The following is an 8,445-nucleotide window of genomic DNA, read 5'->3' on the forward strand; positions in this document are numbered from 1 at the left end:
TTTCTTCCCAGGTCGAGACCTCGACGAAGAGCAGGGCTTGCGACTGCTTTCGGAATTCTCTAAGGGGAGGGCCCTGGACGTGGCGGGCCGCAGCTGCCTCGAGGGCCCGCTACAAAGAGGCATTGTTCCCGGCCTGCCGGCTGGGCGGCGCTGGCTCCGCCGCGGGCCCGGGAGTGGGCAGGTTTGCTCCCGCCGAGGAGCAAGCACGGGGGCCAACCTCCAACAATAGTTTTGTTAAAAATCAGGAATGCAGCAAAGCGCCAGAGGCCGTTTATTTTCCCTCGGGGTGGGCCGGAGAGAAAGCCGCTCCCTTTCCTGGGCGGGATCGAGTCTTGTCCCGCCGGCGGTGTGGCCGCACCAAGTTCCGAGGTCCCCGGGGAGGCGGCAGGCCCCTTCCTCTCGGCAACTGCGCTCCTTTCCCAGCCCCACTCAGCCTGTTTTCTTCGGCGCCTGAAAAAGATGTTACGGCTCACAGGCCCGAAACCGGGATAAACTTAAGCTACCCTCACCCCACTGTAGTACCGGGAGATGGAAAATAGACACACACACACACACACACACACACACACACACACACACACACACCACCCCACACACCGGGAGATGGAAAATAGACACACACACACATACACACACACACACACACACACCCCCACACACACCCCACACACCTCGTTCCCTTCTACAAGGACACCCGGCACACACACACACACACACACACACACACACACACACACACCCCACCCCACCCCACACACCTCGTTCCCTTCTACAAGGACACCCGGCGCCTCCTTTGACAACTTCCCAGCCCCACGACGGCGGTGGTGGGGAGGGCGTCTCCGCTTGGAGGAGGGCGTCTGGGTCGCCACCCAGTTCCCTGGGGGCTTGTCCGCTGCCTCCGGGGCTCCCTTCCCGAGGCCAGGGCTCGAAAGAGGAGGGAACAGGGATTTGAGAGAATCTTTCTTCCCTGTGATCGCTGTCGGCTGTGCCCGCCTGCGGGTCTGGGGTCCTGCCCCCGCCGCTCCCGACACCCACCCGCTCCCTGCATCTCTGGTGACACTCGGCACTGCGGGGAGGATGAGGTCAAAGAAGTAGGCCGAGTCCAGATGGGAGAGCCAGGCTCCTTCCCGGTGGCCGGATCGTGTCCTTCCTCCCCTTCCAAGGACTGGTAGCCTTTGAGCGTCAGAGGGAAGGAAGCCTTAGACTCTTCCCAGAAAGTTGCGCTCTCATCTACCCAATTCTGCGTTACCCTCTGGGCCTCCCTTGGACCCTCTGGAGACCCGGGTGGAACCCGATCCCAGCTCGGGAAGGCGGCTGGGGCGTCGGAGGCCAGCCCTCGGCTCCGGGATCCGAGCCCTGCTCGCCCCCTCTGGATCCTACCTGTGCGCGGCGCCCGCACAGCACTGGTGACCCGCCTGGGAAGGGCTGGGCTGTGCTAGCCACGTGGAGCGTCATTTATTCATGTACACCGAGAAAGGGAGGCTGGGGTCCACACCTGTGAGTTCGCCTGCGGGTGCGTCTCCTCGCTGCTGGCAAGCCCAGTGGGAGGCCCGAGCCGGTGAAGTTGCTGGAAAACGGTGAACTCAGAGCTGGAGAGTTAGATGAATAAAAGGTATGGGGACATTAGGCTCGGACAGTCTGTTAACCCATCTCAACGTGACCAGATACTTCCGTGAGCCCCATAAGGCTCGCCCTTACCTAGATCCGTGTCCCCTTCCTCCTCTCTTTTGTGATGCGCCCCATCTGAGGTGTGTTAATACACGCACTCAGGTTACGGTTTAGTCGGGCTGTTTTTTGCACATGTATCTCTGCACTCTTCCTCTGTGGGCTGATTTCACAGGTTTACCGGCAGAGGGCAACCTTATTCTAAGTTCTCGAGGGCTCCTGGGCACGTCTCCTCTCTCCACCCAACCGCTGAGGTGGGACTTACGTCTTCCCTGTTTACAGCCACGACGTTCCCTTTCCTCATCGGGGTCCTCCAGAAGATCCAGCAGTGCTGGCTTCCCCCTCACTCGCAGTAAGGCTTAGGGGAGAGGGTCCCTGCGCATGTCCTCTCTGGCACAGCCAGTGTGAGCTGACTCCGTCCTGGTGACTCTCCTTTTATTCCCCCTCCTGAGAGCTGATCACATTTTAAGGAGCCACAAGGCCCCCACCTGAAGGAAAGCAGGCCCAGGGAGGCAGGGCGTTGGTGTGTGTGCCTGGGCGCATGCAGGGAGACAGAGAAAGAGAGAGCAGGACGGCTGAGCAGCCTCTGCAAGAGGGTGAGGGAAGGCTTTCCCTGCTTTCTGAAATCCCTTCGTTTTCCAGTTCAGCTAGCTTGTGGGAGCCCCTGCTCTGTGCCAGGCACTGGGTTGCACACTGTCTTCCTTAGGGGATGAGCTCTGGGCTTGGAGCTGTAAGATCCAGCTGGATTCTGGCTCTCTCCCTGTGAATTTCCTTTTAGAGAAGCACGTCTTGTTCATAGCATTTCCTATAAGTAATCAAACACTTGTACAGTCATTTTATCCGTTCAAGGCGTATTTCTATGTGCCAGTATAGGACCCCTGGCCGAGCTTGTAGTCAGACAATAAGCAATACATATAATAACTAGAGCATGTCTGTTGGAAGGGGGCCGATTGTATAGGGCTTTGCAGACATTTTATAGGCTCTAATGTGAATGATACGGGGACCCATTCGTGGGTTTTGCCCAACAGGTGGATACTTACTCTTCACAAGGATCACACTTGGCTGTGAATAGGAGGTAACAACAAAATGAGGGTAACAACAAAATGGTGATGATCCGGGGAGGTTCTCTCGGGGCAGGGGTGGAAAGAGGTGCTCAGATTCTGGATGTAGTTTTCAAAGTAGTAGAAAAAAAGATTCCTGCCCTCCTGTGAGGTGTGAAGGAAATCGAAGGTGACTCCAAGCAGTTGGAAGGATAGAGCTGCTGCTGAATGAGACTGGAAGACTGTGGAGGAAAGGTGGAGTAGAGCTGTATTTTGAACATATTCAGGGTGAGGTATCTATTAGAAAAGCCAGTGGAGAGGTTGGCTAGGCAGACACTCGTGTCTCGGGAGGGCTGGGCTGGAGATGGAAATGGGGGGTTGTCGGGATAAATATAGGTGGTGCTGAAAACCCTAAGGATGGAGAGATCAGCGAGAGGATGAGTGAGACACAGGAGTCCAGCCCTGAGCCCGAGGCACCATCGTGCACATCACAGCTCCCATGATCCCCTCTGGCTCATGGCTCAGGCACAGGGCCTGCTCAGAGAGCATCTGGTAAATGGACAAACCATTTACCATCTGGTAAATGACTCTTACTTGCATCACACGTAAAATGAAAATTAACGTGGTACTCACCTCAGAAGGTTGTCTTCAGGAAAAGTTAAATGAGGTCACAAAAGTGAAAATGCCTTACAAGTAGCAGGCGCTCAGTGTACCTTAAAAATGTAGGTTCGAGGACTTCCCTGGTGGCGCAGTGGTTGAGAGTCCGCCTGCCGATGCACGGGACACAGGTTTGTGCCCCGGTCCGGGAAGATCCCACATGCCGCGGAGCGGCTGGGCCTGTGAGCCATGGCCGCGGAACCTGTGCGTCCAGAGCCTGTGCTCCGCAACGGGAGAGGCCACAACACTGAGAGGCCCTCGTACTGCAAAAAAAAAAAAAAAAAAAAAGTAGGTTCGATGATCTCATCCTCTTCTCTCTTGTTTGTAACTCAGGTTTATATGAACTTTACAGCTTATATTTCTTGATGGTATTGTCACAATAAATTCCTGATGCGTGCAGGCCAAACATTGTTATTCTCATTTTATGGGTGAGGAACGTGGGCTTCGGGAGGTCAAATAACTTCCTGAAGGCTCACCTCTGATAGTAATTCCACTGGCTTATGTATCTGCGTATGTCCGTGTCAGGCACTGGGTTACTGATTTTGCTTGCATCTTGCAAGGACACTCTTGAGGTGGGTATTATCATCTCCATTTGCAAATAAGGAAACTGAAGCATGGAGAGGATGGGTCACTTAGCCAAGGCCACGTGGTGAGTGCCCGGGTCATGAGCGAACCTCCCAATCCTGCATTGAATGGTCTGTTCCTCTTCCTCTTTTGCATCCTAGACTCCTGCCAGGACTGGGCCTTGCCACAGGCAGCGTGAGCGGCTGCCTCCAGGCTTTGAAGTTAGAAAAATTCTCTCTCCTCACACTTCTCTCCTACCAAGGCTGCTGCAGGATGCGAAAGTTCATTCACTCCTTGGGAACTTTCTAGAGCAAGCTGAGTCAAAGCATTTCGGTTCATTGTTCCCTCTCTCTGGAATGTCCTTTCCCCTCTTCTTTATATGGTGGATGACTCCTGTGCATTCTTCCGAATTCTGGTCAACTGCAGTTTGTTTTTCCAAATCCAGCTCGTGTGGTACTTCCACTGTGAAACCTTCCCTGCTTGCACCAGACAGAGTTAGTCACTACTTACTTCCCACGACACTTTGGTCATACCTCTCTCACAACAACGGACAGTTTCCTATGTGTTTGACTGATGCCACGGTAAGACTGTGATTTCCTCCAGGAAATCTTTTTTATTTTTCATGTCTTTGTATCCGATGTGGTATTTGCTTCATAAACACATAAATGAATGAGTGACCCCCCAATAATCACTATCAAAGCGATTTTATGGATATCAAATACTGTTTCAGAGATGAGGAAATAGACCCGCAGAAGTGACTGCGCAAAGCCATGCAGCTAATTAAATATTGGATCTGGAGCGCCAGAGAGGCGATGAGGTCGTGCCTTATGAAATCTCTTGACAACCGGTGAAGCCCAAAGACTCCACGCTACCTTTGCCTTCTCTTTGTGCCGCCACCCAGCGTCCTTGAACTCTCCCCCAAATGATCCTGCAGGTGGCAACAGAGGCCAAGGAAAGGTGCAGCTCCCGTCCTGAGCCCCTCTCCGGGCGTGTATGTAAGGAAGGCAAAGCTTTCTGAGGGTGGGGCAAGTGACTTGAAGGAATCCAAGCAAGAGAGAGAGTCTTATGTCTCCATCAAGTATAACTCAGAAAGAAATTGTTTAGACACTTGCAGTGTTAGCACTAGTTGTAACATGGATATGAGGAAAGGAAAAAAAACAACGAAAATAAAAGGACATCCAGTAACAAAGTGAAACCTTACGTTTGGATGGAAAAGCCACATGATCTGTCCCAAGTCACAGAAAGTGGGGAGGGGAGGGTCAGTTTCAGGGCCACTGCCCTGTGTCGTCTGCAAAGCAGGTTTCTGCCTGGTAGAGGAACCCGGTGTAGTCCAAGTACATTCGCTCCGACCGAGAGGCTGTTTGGTCATGGGCTGATGGCGACCTGGATCGTCAGAGCTTCTGGCTTGTGGGACTGTGTCCCCCTCTGCTCTAATAAACATTTACCAACAGCTCATTAAAAAGCAGAGGAGGGCTTCCCTGATGGCGCAGTGGTTGAGAATCTGCCTGCCGATGCAGGGGACATGGGTTCGTGCCCCGGTTCGGGAAGATCCCACATGCCGCGGAGCGGCTGGGCCCGTGAGCCATGGCCGCTGAGCCTGCGCATCCGGAGCCTGTGCTCCGCAACGGGAGAGGCCTCAACAGTGAGAGGCCCGCGTACCGCAAAAAAAAAAAAAAAAAAAAAAGCAGAGGAAAGGCCATCCAGTTTGCCAAGGACAGGAAACTCTTGAGTCCTACAAGTACCCACGTGGAAGAGTGGGCAACAGGGAGATGGAACAAGGGGACATTTACCCTGTGCTCAAAATAGTTGGGCAGAGATAGCATGGAAGAGGCCTGGCTGGAGTAGTGGTGTGTGTGGGGAAGCACAGGGCTGGGGCCTTTGTGATAACAACTCCTGTTTGTGCAGCAATTCCATGATCTTTTTACTCCTCTCCACAGGCTAGGAGGTGGTAATGGGGAAACCGAGGCTGGGAGCATCTCGTCTGATTACCCACGTGTGGTGGAGCTATAGCGTGAATTGCATTTCTGTGACTCTTGGGTTATTCTCTGCTTTGGCCCCATGTCTCTAACCAGGCTGCATGTTCTGCTCCTTCTTTTTTCAGAACATCGTTCATCTCCAATCCAGCCATCTGCCCTATTATAGGAGCTGTTATCTGTCTCTTTCTGGGGCTGTACAACTTCTGCATTTGGTCTTATCCTTTCTTTCTTCCCATTAATTTGACATATGCTATAGGAGTAGGGTCGTCAGATATAGCAAAAACCAAAAACGAGATGTTCAGTTAAATTGGAAATTTAGAAAAAATGAATAATTTTTATTGTATGGACATATTAAAATGTTTCCGTTTATCTAGGGGACTTCCCTGGCCATCCAGTGGCTAAGACTCCACGCTTCCAATGCAGGGGGTGAAGATTCAATCCCTGGTTGGGGAACTAAGATCCCACATGCCGCGTGGCATGCCCCCCCCCAAAAAGTTTCTGTTTATCTAAAACTCAGATTTAACTGAGCACCTGTATTTTATCTGGCAACTCTACATGCAAGTGACAGTTCTGAACAACCATTTACGTCATTCTGAAGATGTCCAATTTCCCTGTTAGCTATAGGGCTGAGGCCATAAGCTTCTGTGGAGTGTGGGCAGGGGACATAAATGTATGAATTGAGTGATGAGTAATAGGAACGGGGCCTGGAACTAAATTGAAAATCGAAGAGCAAATATTCCCCCACTCTAGACATTCAAATTCAGAATATTATAATAGTATTAAGTATTTTTTTTATTATTATTTTTTTTTGCAGTACGAGGGCCTCTCCCGTTGTGGAGCACAGGCTCCGGACGCGTAGGCTCAGCGGCCATGGCTCACGGGCCCAGCCACTCCGCGGCATGTGGGATCTTCCCGGACTGGGGCACGAACCCGTGTCCACTGCGTCGGCAGGCGGACTCTCAACCACTGCGCCACCAGGGAAGCCCGTATTAAGTATTTTAAATAAAATATTAAAGCAAAAAGCAAGCAAGCAAACAGACATACGCACATACACACATAACACATACATGGCTGTCAGAGTCTGGCTCCCATGTGAAACTCAGGCGAGGCCCAACCACTGTGCCTGGCATTGGCGCCCCTGATCAAGAGTTCTGCCCTCCACTCCCACCCTCCTCCTGCCCACCCACCCCTGCCCCCCACCAGCCAATTCTCACTCATCATGGACCCTCTGGCCATTTCCCACCTCACCAGTCCTGCTGGGCACTTAGATCCACAGTGAACTTCCTCTTTCCGAGGTGAGAGTGTGCTCCTTTCACCCAGAGACACCACCAGCGGTCACATCATTGTCCTCTCCAGCAGCCCGAAGGGAGGCCAGGAAGTGACTTTGAGAGACCCTTACCACGTGCCAAGACCTTTATATGCAGATGTTTGCTTATTTTGGGTCTCCTGTCCTTGGTGGGATGGTGGATCACGCAAGGACAGCAGCCCTGTGACATATAACTCTGATTTCCGTGTTGAGTTTTGGTACAAATATGTGCTCAGGATATACTTAGCAATGGGACCAGGAAGGTACAAACTCGTGAACTTAGTAACTGCAGACTGAAGGCAAAACCCTGTACCCGTGTTTCCCCACTCCCATGCTTCCTTACCACACCCCCGGCCCCTCCCAATTCTAGTTTCAAGCATTTTTCGAATCTGAGGCTTTTGTCCAAATTTAAGCCTTTGGCTTAAAAATCCCTTTTTTACAGAGCTGATTAGGACCTGAATTTGAAAGATGTTGGTTCTTTCTTGGCCTGCTTTATTAGGAAATGAGCCCTCACACCTTCAAAGGCCTCCTCTTGTGCACGCTGAACTGAGGCAGCCTTGGGGCTTTGAGAGGAATGCTGCTGAATCTTGACAAAGCCCCACCTTTTGTTTCTAAGGGGGAAAATGTCCCGAGGCACATGGGTGACTTGGAGCAAAGGACCGGTTGGCCCCAGACATGATCTGCTTCCAACGAGGAAAGGGCTAGAATCCTGGAAACACCCAAATTAGACACTAGACTTGGAAAACAAACAAACAAACAGAGGGACCAGCACCGGCTGGGCAACTTTTCAGTCTTTCTAACTCCAAAGATTTTTCAAATATTCTCCCCTTATTGCGATTCCTGGCCACCCCAGCTAGCGCTGGCTGAGAGGTGCTGAGCTGGGCTGGGGCCTTGGGCTACTGCTATGACTTCGTGGCCATCGGTGCCCTCTCAAACTCTCTGTTTAAGACTTCCTCTGGCCTCACAGCTGCCTCTGGGAGCTGCCCGGACAGAGAGGGACCCTTCTGGAAGCCCGGTTACCTTTTGAATTCTGTTATTACTCTTTTCTTTAGAAATGGATTCCCTTCCTTTCAATGGGAAAAGGTGTCATGACAAATAATATGTCTCTATTTTATCATTAGGCTCCAGACTTCTCCCCAGGGGAAAAAAACAGCTGTTTTTTGTTTGTTTGTTTTTAATTCAATAAACTTGAAGAAGCTCTTTATTATTCATCAACTTCAAAGAGACTCTACTGGGC

General features: G+C 51.7%; 1 long non-coding RNA gene across 1 annotated transcript; it reads right to left on the reverse strand.

Annotated features, from left to right (window-relative positions):
* Positions 1 to 248: 248 nt before the first annotated feature.
* On the reverse strand, positions 249 to 1,802 carry LOC113609988 (uncharacterized). The gene is made up of 3 exons (XR_003428899.1): positions 1,699 to 1,802; positions 1,496 to 1,589; positions 249 to 450 (listed from the first exon to the last, which is right to left on the reverse strand). It is a non-coding gene; the product is annotated as an uncharacterized LOC113609988 (long non-coding RNA).
* Between the last annotated feature and the right edge of the window lie 6,643 nt (positions 1,803 to 8,445).

Source organism: Aethalodelphis obliquidens, unplaced genomic scaffold, assembly GCF_003676395.1.
Source record: "Aethalodelphis obliquidens isolate GAN/ISIS:26980383/991018 unplaced genomic scaffold, ASM367639v1 scaffold60, whole genome shotgun sequence".
NCBI classification, from domain to species: domain Eukaryota; kingdom Metazoa; phylum Chordata; class Mammalia; order Artiodactyla; family Delphinidae; genus Aethalodelphis; species Aethalodelphis obliquidens.